This window comes from Mytilus californianus, unplaced genomic scaffold, assembly GCF_021869535.1.
Source record: "Mytilus californianus isolate M0D057914Y unplaced genomic scaffold, xbMytCali1.0.p SCAF_7, whole genome shotgun sequence".
Lineage (NCBI taxonomy): Eukaryota > Metazoa > Mollusca > Bivalvia > Mytilida > Mytilidae > Mytilus > Mytilus californianus.
Window position 1 is genome coordinate 12,529,945 of NW_026262723.1, and position 12,138 is coordinate 12,542,082.

The following is a 12,138-nucleotide window of genomic DNA, read 5'->3' on the forward strand; positions in this document are numbered from 1 at the left end:
TGGATATACAGGCTATTTCAAATCATGTTTTAAAAGAATGATAGAATGATAAAATCATTTTTTTTTAATAGTCTATAAATGGGGTAGTGGATAAGATTTTCAGTCTGATGTTCATTTATTTTCATAATTTTACAAGAAGATCGATGTGTTAAAAGGACACCATGCCCTGTTCCCAATATCATGTGTTCATGTTCATGAATTGTTAAAACAGAACATTTGTAATAAGTTTCAAGTTGATGAGAAAATGACCTGATGATAAATATAATAAAGAGCTGCGTCTTGATTGCATGATATGCCCATCCCCCTTTAAGCTCGTCTTTATGCTTTAGAGGAATTTATATGATCAACTAGAAATACTGTGATTTTCAACAATTTTTATAAAAACAAAGTCATCATAGTTTCATGAAAACTGAAAGCGTTTTTGAGTTACTGTTCGAAAACTGAAAAATCACCCCTTTTATGAAAAAAAAACCCCTATACTCCAAAACTTAAAATCAGAAATTCTAAAAAATCGAAAGGGACTTATGTCAATATATACATATACAATTCGCCAAAGTAACAGGATATTGCTCAAAGCATTTTTGAGTTATCATCAGAAAACTGGAAAATCCCCAATTTTTGTATGAATAAAATCCCATAACTCAGAAACGTAAAATCTAAAATTTATAAAAATGGAAAGGGAGCTTACATCAATAGATATAAACAATTCACCAAAGTTTTATGAAAATTGGTGAAAGCATTTTTTAGTTATTGTCCCAAGTGTTGACAACGGAGGGCCAAACAACAGTATACCATAATACGTCCCATCTTAGAGGGGCGTATAAAAGTAAGATGTGGTATGATTGCCAATTAGACAACTCTCCACCAGAGACCAAAAGACGTAGAACTACAAATGTACTTTAAACCAAAACTTTAACCTAAGAATGTACTGATTTCACATGATCACATTTCCATGTTCTGCAAACATTTGAAGTGAGTTTCAAGTTGATGTGACCATAACTTCGTGGGAATGGATTAATATAGGAGCACTGCTAATCCTTTTTTTTGAATTACTTGTATACTTTTTATTTGGTTATCCATTACCACTAGTATTTGTACATGACAAACTCATTAATAAAATATGTTTATACTTAACTACCTTAACAAAAACTTGAACCTTTGATTGTACTAAATTCACACTATCACATTTCCATGTTCAATGAATGATGAAATCAGGACGAAAACTCCAATTTGGCATATAACTTTAAAAGTACCCGTCACAATGAATATATGTACCAGGTTTCATGTTGATGTGATTATAAATTCATGGTAAACTAACTTGATTTAAAACATTAACCTGATATTGGATGGATGCAGACACAGACAAGAAAACATAATGCTTCCTAATATTTGTTTCATACTGTTTTTTTTACTTTGAATCTAATTATCATACTGTTATTACATACCATTTTGTCATGTTTTTGACTGTCAAAAAGCAAAATTGTACCAATAATTAAGTCAAGAAAAATAAAGTGCCATCATTCCCAAAGTTGACCACTGAATATTGCTTTACCTATAATATTCACACAAAAAAATATGCAGGTAAAGACAGCAACCAGACACATAAAACCAAAAAATGTTCACAGGTCAACTACATGTCTGACAACATACTATGCATTTATACAGTTTTTCAAGCTCTAAATAACACCACTACACCCCCCTCCCCATTTTTGCATAGTTTAGTTTACTTTTCTCGAGCAATTAGTAGTTGGTTATATGGATGGAAATAGTTTACCTTGGAATGTAATACTTTTATGCAATACTGTCTATAACTCATATGATCTCTTCATATAACTTATAACATCTAATAAGAAAATAGCAAGTAAGAAAATTTATACAGCAATGTAACAGATCTGATAAGTCTGCCTTTTTTAATGATAAATTGTTCAAAAAAAATCGCAGAGAATTATCCAATTTGATTATGATTTATGTCTCATTTTTTTTTTACCTAATCATGTGATTAGTTGTCTTTAATAATATACTGCTAAATTATGTTCAATTTCATATTTAATCAAAGTAGATTGTTTACATAAGACCCCCCAACAACAAACCATATAAGAAAATAAAGTGAAAGAAATTCCATTAAAATGTCAAAATAACCCTTAAAATACCTTTAATCTCCATACAATAATTATGTTAAAATGGGTAACTTCAAACTATTGTGAAAATGATACTTCAAAATCTGAAGATATTTTATGAGATTCTAATTATAGAATTACACTTTAACTGCCTCTAATTCAAATCAAGAAAGAAAAAAATTTTATTACAAGTATTACAATTCTCCTATAAAATCTATATTGAGTGGATATGTTTTGTGTCATTGGTTTCATAAGAATATGTGAGTTTAGGACAACATGACCCTTTAGCACTATCACATTTCTGTGTTCCGTGAACCATGAAATCGGGGTCAAAAACCTAATTTGGTAAATATTTTAAATAGTTCAGGACAAAAAATGAACACACAGACAGGAAAACAGAATTTTTCTGTAAAACTGCAGGGGTGGTATAAAAATTGTTTTTACAAGAACGACCTTGAGGGTATCCGAAGTTATGCTATGGGACAATTTCTTCAACTGTTTGATTGGTCAATCTAAAGAGTGTGTTTTAATGACTTACCCCTAGTCTAAGACTGCATTACCACAATTCCCACAAGGAGAGTAAATGGGCAAACTTTTGCCTTCTTATTTATCAAATAAAGGGATAGTAGCTATGATTTTGACAAAATTATAACCAATGTTTAAAAGCTGCTTTCAAATTAGAAAAGTCATCTCTGTGTAAAATAAGATTGAGTGCACACATTCAACCTTGCTATAGAAAATGGGCGACATTTAGGTTTACCCCCCAATGAACGAGTTTGTAATGTATGTAAATCGGGTGAGGTAGAAGATGAAAATTACTTTTTACTGAATTGTGAAAAATTTTCAAACTACAGAATAAACTTTAAAACTATTATAGTAAATATACTTCCTACAAGTTGTAGTGAGAATCAGCTAAATATGAAATGTTGCATTAATAGCAATTCTTTAAAAGTCCTGAAAGTGACTAGTTCTTATATACGTAAATGTCTGGTATATAGAAATGAGATTTTAGCTTCTTAATTATAACATATTATGTCATTATGCTGTATTCATTGTTATAATGTACTGAAATATGGGCCTTTGCCAATTATTGTAATTGTGTTATATGTGCCAATAAAATATTTGTATTTGTACACATTTGACGCCATTTATAAAATCATGTAATAAACAGCTGCGCCATGAGCGCATGATACGCCCGTCGTCTTGTGTGTGAATTTTTATGCAATAAGCATAAATAGTTTCTGACATACAGCGCGACATGTGAAAACCCCGCTTTTAAAATCAAAGTACTGAAGTACTGAACATCGGATGACCGCAGGTTCTTGTGTATGGTCAAAAGCACATGTCACAGAAACAGATCACATCTCTATACCTGAAACTGAGGTTAATTTACAGAGATTTTTTTTTCTGATACAAGTTCCTGCTTGGATGATGAATAAATGACAGGAAATTCAACCTCACCTTAATAACTATTATATTGTAGTGATACAAATCAGTATACCTTAGACTATTTTACTAATATAATAATAGTTCCAGAGAATACACTGGTTTGTTGTTATATATTATATTAATATTACGGTTGCATGTATATATAATTTTCATCTATTTGTATATCATTCTATTCTACTATTTTTATAGTGCAGTGCAAGTGCATGGTGGACACTCTTCTGTAAAAATAATCAAAGCCTTAAAGGCTGTAAAAGCAATTGCTGCCATGTTAATGTTTTGTGGACTTTTATTTTTCATCCATATATATAAGAATTAAACCTGACAGGACAGGAGTGTTGACTAGTGAGAAGCAAGACGGTTTTAACTTTATATCAATAAAAGACTTTAGCAGGAAATCATTTTAAATATGTTTTATATTTCACAAGGAGACAACAAGTTTACCAGGCTAAAGTTTGGGTTAATTATACATGTGCTGAAACATATAACTAAAAAAAAAATCAATATGGATTGTCCCCTGGTAGTGTTTGTAACTGGGCAATAATTTCCTTTATTGATTTAATTTTAACAGTTTTCATAATTAATTTAAATTAACCATTCAGTTAAAACATTTCAACTTTCCAGACGCAAATGTTGAAAAACGGGCAAGAAATAAAATATCTTACAAGACATAAACATGTAAAAAATAAATATATATTTCAGCTTACTAAAAATATTTTCATAATGTTACTTTGACATCATTTCTTAAAACTAAGTCCCAAACATAATTGCTCAGTTGATATGTGTCATCCTCATGCGATACGAGATAACTATAATTCTGATGCAATCCCGAAAAGGGGGGTCATCACAAACAAACATGACATTAAATTGTCATTATACGAACTAGAACAAACAGCTCTATGTTGCTTTGATATTTATCAATTTTCAGGAAACATGTGAAATAAATTTCAGGTCCATTTGATTATAGTGCCTAACAAGATTGTGTGAGGTAGACGAAATTGACCTTAAAACAATCGTATTGTCTTTTGATGTCCAAAAATAGGCAGATCGGACATATAAGGACTTTATCTAATGACTACATAAATTTGGGATTTATTATTATTATAATATTCTAATGAAACTGAAAATTGTATTTTTTTGTTAGGATAAACAACAATTTTACCTGGCGTAGCCGTGCATAAAATGTTTTTCTGCGAAAAATGGCGTATTTAATGGAATAGAACGTTAATAAAGTAAACTTTCTCTTTTTTCTCCGCAATAGGCTATCAAAAATAATTTATCTAATGTGTATGTGGAAAATTATGTGAAAAGATAAAAAGTGGCAATTGTTACCTTTCATACCTTAAGTTTCATTCATATGCCGCTGTTATTGTTGTTGTTACCAATTATGTAAATCAATTGTATCTGATTTTATGCCCTTTATGGGCCCTGTAATTTGGAAAATACAAAAAAAAAAATCTATTCATTGATAAAACGTAATATGGACTGGTCCAGTGTCCAGTTTGCAGGTAATTTAATTTACTGTACACATTCATGCACGCTCTGATTTAATCAATATACTCGTACGAAAAAGCATGAACAGTTTGAAGGTAATCTAATAATAACTTAATCCAATCAAATTGCATAAGATTCAATAACAATGTCCAGTCCACATCATAATGAGTAATAGGGGTAAACTTGGTAGGGAGAAAATGACAGATATTTCAAGTTAATATTTATGCAATAACGAATTAAAATTTGTCAACCAAAAGTTTTGCTACAATTTCAAAAACATGTCGTTCTGTATGGGTATAGTTTTGGGATCTTTCATTAGCGTATTTAAGGCTATAAAAAGTTTGGGCTTCAAAAGTTCACACAACTATTGACTTTATACAGAAAATTCGTCCTTGTAAAACATTTAATAGTTCACAAATGATACGCGATTTTAAAGTAAAATTATTTCTTAAAACACTGCAAAAAATTTCATTCATATTGATAAAGTGGTATCGTCATAAAGTGCGTTGAAATGAACAGTGGTATAGCAAACATCGAATTCCCTCACAAAATGTTATCACACACTATAGTAAGGGGAGTCAGTTAAGATGTTTATTTTTAGATTACAGGTAATCATTTGACATTACGTATACAACCTGTGTGACCTGTGTAGTGATTTTGATTTTACGATAAATTCATGAATGAATGAACGATAATTTAATGAATGAACATGAGCACCTGACCTCTTTCTTAAACACCAACTAAACATATAAAACCGTATTTAAAAGGAGATAATTCAGTCAAATTTTCAGTACTATAAATCAACAACTGAAATGATTCCATTTTTTGATGAAACATCGTACGAACGGAAAACTGAATCGCAGGTATAAAAATACACTTTTTTCCCTTGTAATGACCGCGGATCTATAATTTTTATAGATCGGTTGAAATCCCAAAACTAATTTGCATAATGGAAATTTAGGCGATAGCAATACATCGGAATGACCTGAAGGTCATCCTCTGTAAAAATCAATATCTCAAAAATGAAATTTTGAATCAAAACCAAAAAGTATACAGATCTTTAGATTAACATAACTAAGAAGTGTGTAAAATTTTAAGCAATAATCATAAATCGTTTTTGAGATACGGCGCGACATATGAAAAACCCCTCCCCTTTTTTTACAAAATACTCAATAACTCAAAAATAAAATTTTGAATCATCGCCAAAAAGTATACAGATCTTAAGGTTAACATAACTAAGAAGTGTGAAAAGTTTTAAGCAATAATCATAAACTGTTTTTGAGATACGGCGCGACATGTGAAAAACCCCTCCCCCTTTTTAACAAAATACTCAATATCTCTAAAATAAAATTTTGAATCATCACCAAAAAGTATACAGATCTTAAGATTAATATAACTAAGAAGTGTGTAAAGTTTTAAGCAATAATCATAAATTGTTTTTGAGATACGGCGCGACATGTGAAAAAAAACACACACCTGTTTTAGTTACTAAGTCCCGTAACTCAAAAAGTTTTAATCTTATTTTCACCAAAAAGTATACAGATCGTTTGACCATCATAAGAAACAACTATGTTAAGTTTCATGAAATTTGGATAAGTCATTCTCAAGTTACGGTGCGACATGTTTACGCTGGACAGACAGACGGACAGACAGACGGACAGACAGACGGACAGACAGACGGACGGACAGACAGATGGACAGATGGAAAGACAGACGGACGGACGCCGGACATTTGTATAACATAATACGTCCCGTCAAAAAAAGCCTGTATTTCATTCTAAAAAGGTTCTCAAACAATAACAATATTATACACTTGTTTTTACATTTGTATGACAAACAATGCCGGTAATATATACACGTGTTTGTGAATTGAATTGGGGCCATCATGAAGGATACACCAGCAGAATAATATTAAACTGTAAGAAGTTGATTTTTAATTTCTTCTAAGTTGGGAGATCACTGTCCGTAAATTAATAAACATATTTTGGACAATAACGATTTGAACATGGAGCGATTTGATTTCCTGTGAGAGGAAATAATTTAGAAATGTAACTATTTCGCAAACCGTCTTATTGTTGGCTACTTCTGTGTGACTTTGCCTGCATGATAGGATAATGACCGATGGCTTAGTCGTTATTTATTTTCAATTTACAATAACTTGTCTGCACCTCTTTCTATTCATTTTCCTCACAGAACTGCCAATACACGTTTCATTTCCAGCATTAACATTCCTCTGTTTGACATTTTCCCTTCGAAGGACAACGTGTGATTGCGTAGCGAGGACTGCAGAGTTAAGATCAACATAGGTCATATGAATAGGGTTGGCTTAACATCAAAATTTAGATAATTTTAGGTGTAAAATGGTAAAAAGCTTCTAAATCCTAAATGAAAAGTAAAGCGATAGTTTAATTTATACTTAATAACCTTTTTGTACAAAACCTGGCATAAAATTTAAAAAAATAATTTTACTTTTTCTCTGCCAAACGGCCTATCTAGCCTACTCAAAAACACTACCACGGTGAGCCTCAAAGGCCAAGGAAATTTGGAAGTACGTTATAATGCACAATACATCATAATGCTCGATTGCAGGATTTGGAAGATGGCCGGCGTCAATTCTATTCCAACACTGTGGTTTTTCATAGTTTTGCCACCAATGGATGAAGAAGAACCTCAAATTTAATATCAAGCAGAGGGGACCATAAAGAATTCTAGATATATATTTGTCTCCAATAGTTTATTTTTATAAACTGTTCTCTTGAGAGTTGATGAAAGTATTTGTGTGACAAACAAACATGTTGGTTTCAGGAAAAAAGCTGCAACTTTTTTCTAATATTACTTATGTTTATCATCATATAAACTACTGTACTCAAAAAGTTATTCTAACAAAAAAGGAAGACATTCTTTCCCTTTAGCCCTATACTTTAAGAAGAATTTCTCGTTTTTTTTATGTTTGCTTTTGGCAATCGAGAGCACCTGATAGATTGGTACATGTATATATGGAATTTACATTTAGACAAGAAAAGAAAAAATATCTGTCATGTTCATATTTTGTTGAGGAATGTTTTTTTTTAATTCATACTAGAATAAACATTATAGTAACTTGACTTGACCTCAATGAATTTCTTCTGGGTTTCGTTTTCACTACAACTTTACTGAATGCATATGAATTTATATTAAAAAAACTTTCATTTGCTAAACAAAACAAACTTACTTAAAGACAAATTCATGTTCTGATAACATTTACAGTGTTATGCAATAAATATTTGTACCTACAGTTTTTTCGTCATACAAACTATGAAAATAAAACTATGTATTTTCAAAAAAATCAGACTTGTCATAGACATATTTTTTTGTTTATATTTTTTATGAGAAGCGTTTTCCTATTCTGATGATATAAACACAAATATTACTTTTGTCAGGAAATTTTCTAAAAATTACAACCAAATTGAATTCTAAGAAATAGTTATACATGATAACATCAGAATAAAACAAAACAAAAAACAAAAGAAGACAAAGTTATAATCAAATAGACAAATACACTTCACACAATTCTTTTTTTTCAACTCATAGTTTGTTAAAATCCAACCATACATGCATTCAAATTATTTTTTAAATGTATTATCATTTGAAAGATTTAGCAAAAGATTGTAGATGAGAAATACTTATTGCAAAACACTGAATATAAAACAAAAAAAAAGTGTGTGACAAACTTGAGGGCTAAACAAAAATAATGACGACTGCAACTGTAATGGAATTCGCCCAAACCTCAAAAAAAATATCATAACATAGAAGTGGCAAATCTAATTCTAATCTTGGTGTCCAGTATTTTAAAAATAAACAATAAATTAATCAAAACAATTAAAAGAACGGAAAGATTAAGCATTAGACAAAAGTTATTAAAAGTCTATCCAAAGTACACACATTTGTGAAATTATGGATTAACTATTTGATTATTAGCTGCTAATGTCCAGCGGCAAATATTTTATCCAGCAAGGTAACATGTTGATAAGATGCACAAGGTCAAAGTCAACAGGTAGACACCAATCAGTATCAAAAATGATAAATGTAGCTGTTTATTTTTTCGAAATGTATAGTAAATTAAAATCCGGAAATCTGAGGAACAAAAGTATAGAATACATATAAATATCGCAAAAGAAGTTCAGCAATTTTGACTTTAAAATAGATGTGGAAGATACCATAGGGACACCCAAAAATTACAACTGAAATATGCTATGGAAAATCATGTTTTGTGAGATAAAATATATACATTTGAAGGATTTGTACAACAAAAATGAATTCCTTAGCCCCCTGTAAATTTTATATCAATAAAACAGAAATTTTAGTGACAATGAAATATAATTTTTAAAGGAAATTTGTAGCACACATTTTTGAGAAAAGTCAATTCAAAGTCAAATTATTGAATAGTGTTTGCGGTATTTACGTGCATCCTGATTTATATACATGTATTTGCAATTCGTTTAATAGAATATTCATATTGCTTTATCTCTGAATGTCTAAAATTTACTTGTATACTTTTTGAATATTTATTAGCAGTTCTTACAGATCAACTTACCAGCAAAATTTCATAAAAATCTGTTAGATTGCCCATGTGTGTATCTGTTACCTTTTAAATCTAGGGGCTATCTCATGGCACTCAACAGGTACTTTAACAAAAAAAAGCCGTGCCACTCTAAGGGTTATGAAATCGTAGCTACTATCCGTTTAATAACTGCATGTAGTTGGACACAATTAAATTCTTAATATCTTTTTCAGGTTTGAATTTATGCATCAAAGTGTTATAGAAACTACTTGAATAATAACTACATGTAATTAAATATTGATCTAGTAATATCCTATTACTTCAAAGGAAAAGTGAGAAAAACTGCTGCTAGATATCACTTAATTAATGCCCAATTAACACAATTTGTATAGAATATTTCTGCCCCTAGGTGACAAATATAATTCTCATTTCAATAATTAAAGCATTTCAATTAAATGCTTAACACATATTATTACTAACATATTGTAAATACAGATATAAATTATTAATATAATTTGTGTTGTTCAACTTATCTGCACCAGTGAAACTAAAATAGTGCATTATGAAAAATCAATTTCATGATACCTTCAAAAATAAGCATTTCTTCATACCTTCATAGTTTTATATGCTTATGTACTTTGCCTTGCTGAACTGATTAATGACAAATATAATCTGAACAATCAATTTTTATACTTACACTAAAAGACCTATGTTAATAAACTCTCCCCATTTAACACATCACAAAGCTGAACAAGGATGATCTTATTTTACCAATTCAAGTATTAAACGTTTAATTCAAAATGCATAATGACCGAAAAGCCAAACCCGTAATTAATGACAAAAACTCATTAGATGCTATTAAAATTGTTTTGTTGCTTTTCATAAAGAGAATTATTTCTGCTTATAACAAATTTTAATATGTCTGTATTGTTATATGATATCGGTACAATTTTTTAAATTCCAACTAAAGAGATTAATTTAATGCCAAAGAAAATATCAATAAAAGATTTCAGATCTACATCGTAAAGGCAGCAATTTTTTTTTTAGAAATTTTAAAATAAAAATTAAAATTCCAATTCAGTGATTTCATGAAATTACCAAAAACTTGATGTCATACTATCAAAACTTGAATAGAATTACTCGTTATATCAAATTGCACAAAAAATCATCTAAAAAACGTTTATGATCAGCAATTGCATGCATGCGAAAAGAAAAAGAAAACATTCAATTTTACGTGAGGCTAATTTTTTTTTTAAGTCATATGAATTGTACAAAAAATAGTATAAAAACTCTTTTAATGATCAACAATTGCATGCATGCGAAAAGGAAAAGAAAACATCCAATTTCCAATGAAATTCTTTTTTTTTAAATTCTGAGTGATATTTAAAATGTCAACTGTAGATCATTTATCAACATCTTCCTCAAATGAAGTGTAAAATGTATGTCCAAAATTATACCAAATCTACTTATTATCTTGCCTGATTAAATTCTATTTTTTCTTTGTTTGGGACTTGTATTAAAACTGGAGATATGTTAAAGAAAATGTCATTTTAATGATATATATTGATATTCATAGAGCCATACATGATGTTGGAAAATTAAATATATCATCCAGATTTGGGTTAAAAGACATTTCATGTAGAAAATAATCAAATTAGATAAATGATATTAAAACCAAAATAATCCTGTGCATAAGAAGCATCTATCAACTGGTTTCCTTTTTTATCTTTATTTAAAGATTTTATCAGATGTGATTAATATCTGATTTTTACTTGCCATTATGAGCAACATGACAGAGCTATTTGTACTGCAAATGTTTTGCAAGCACCTAAGAGTTCACTCCCAGTTTTTGATTGTTGCCCAACCTTTAGTTCACAAAGAGGTGTTTTGTGGACATTTGTTTTGGTCTATTTATCTTATTTGTTCTATTGCCCATGGTATTGTCTACCTTTATTTGATTTATAGTTTCAAAATTGCCTCATAGGTTATTCCCCCACCCCCTTTTCAAGTATGGTTTCATTTTCACAATACACAGTATATACAAACAAACAAAAAACTTTTCAAAAGTGTACCTTACATGAACTATAATATTATAATTAAGGTAGCACAATACAAAAGCAACTAAATTTTATCAATATTTCATTTTCAGCTGTTTTTGTTACTTCTTAATATTCCAAAACCACAGAAGAAAAATTCATTTACATATCTTGCACTGTTAATGAGTTTTGATGATAATTAGTTTTATAAACAAATGCACGTGTCTGACTGATACAAGATAAGAACAAGTGGGCAGTACTTTGTGGTTAATCAATAGAATCATTTGATAGCTTTATGACCACTGACCAGCAATACAAATAAAAGTTATGAAAAAGAGGTGGATTAGGGATTTATGGAAAAATGAAGATAATGAATTCCAAATAAAAATACATTTCATTAATGGAGCTGCCAGGAGAAAAAAAAACAAAGTAACAATTTGGAGATATAGAGGGAATCAAAATATAAATGTACAGAAATTAAACAAATGTAATTGTATAAAATTAT